We start from the raw sequence: 1,647 nt of genomic DNA on the forward strand, positions 1-1,647 counted from the left end.
AATAGATAATATATAATAGATTCAGTTTTGTTAATCAACACTTCAGGAGGTATTTTTTAGCATGCATAGTTTCTCTCTCGTACCATCCTGCCTTCCCGATATCAGCTGTTCTCACCAGAGCGTCTATCCGGTGACACTCCTCCACCGCTGGCCTTGGCCACTCCATGTCTTGGCTAGTGATGTAGTTTGTGAAACACCAGTGTGGGTTGAGGCCCCTGAAACCTCTGGCCCAACAACAGCTCCTGGTCGCAAACACACAAGGAAAACTAATCATTCGGCTCCTCAAGCCAAGCCCAGATGTCTCTGCCAGCTCTGCTCATCCTGATCAACCATCTGTCAGAAAGTGCTCTCACATCAAACCTACAGTCTCTGGAGAATTCTGCTCAGGCACTAGATGCCCTCCACTAGTCTCTGGAGGACCCTCAAGTCTCCTCAGCTTCATCAGCAAAGCTTACTACCTCTCAACTCCTGCTGATTCAGGCACTGGCAGAACATTTTACAGGTATAGTTACAGTTTTTCTCAGCTGCTTTGGTGCATTTGTAAGACCAGAAAATGACTTGTTCAACCTCCACATCATTTACATTTACTGACTTCCATTTGAGGACCAACATAAAAGCATCAAATACAGCACGAGATCTACAACTGTCAACACATACTGGTAAGAGCTAATACATCTCACATCATCTGTTCACTTGTGCACATCATAGAAGCAATTTCTCTTTATTTTAAACAAAGTGAAAATGCTTTGATAGACTGATACAAATGATTATGTACAATTGTCTGCCGTTTCCTACATTACCAATTGCTCATGTGATGCTGATCACAGCTTATTATCCCCGTCTCTGTTGAATAGTCTGACCCCTGAAAACATCATTGCATAAGGTGACACATGCAAAACAGCTGAACACGTTGTCAGAGTTAAAGAAAGTCAAACTTCAGTCATATTCCTCGCATACAAGTCTGTAGCTGGACTAAACGTTGTAAACAAGGTAAGAATAGAGAACAAATCACAACATGCTACAATAACAGCCGTCAGACCATTCACCCGCCATACACAGTCAACAGTAACAATACACAGTGAGCAGGAAAGAGTGAAAAGAGAAGATTCAATTTTCAATTCAATTTTATTTATATAGCGCCAAATCACAGCAACAGTTATCTCACAGCACTTTTCATAAAGAGCAGGTCTAGACCGTACTCTATGATGCTATTTACAGAAGCCCAACAGTTCCCACCAAGAGCAGCACTAGGAGACAGAGGCAAGGAAAAACTTCCTTTAAGAGGCAGAAACCTCGAGCAGAACCATGACTCAGGGTGGGCGGCCGAGAGAGAGAGAGAGAGAGAGAGAGAGGGAGAGAGAGAGAGAGAGAGAGAGAGAGAGAGAGAGAGAGAGAGAGAGAGAGAGAGAGAGAGAGAGAGAGAGGGAGGCAGGGAGAGAGAGAGAGGAATAGAGAGAAAAAGAGAGGGATGGAAGGAGAGAGAGGGGAGGGAGGCAGCCTACACAATATCCACACAGAGGTACAGACAGTAAAGGTGATGTTGCTATAGACTAAATGAAAAATAGTACAGATATTTATAATAGTGTTAATGGTAACAATCATAATGTTAATGATTATAATAACAATAATAACAATAGGACTAGTAAC

The sequence above is a fragment of the Micropterus dolomieu genome, linkage group LG02, assembly GCF_021292245.1.
Source record: "Micropterus dolomieu isolate WLL.071019.BEF.003 ecotype Adirondacks linkage group LG02, ASM2129224v1, whole genome shotgun sequence".
Lineage (NCBI taxonomy): Eukaryota > Metazoa > Chordata > Actinopteri > Centrarchiformes > Centrarchidae > Micropterus > Micropterus dolomieu.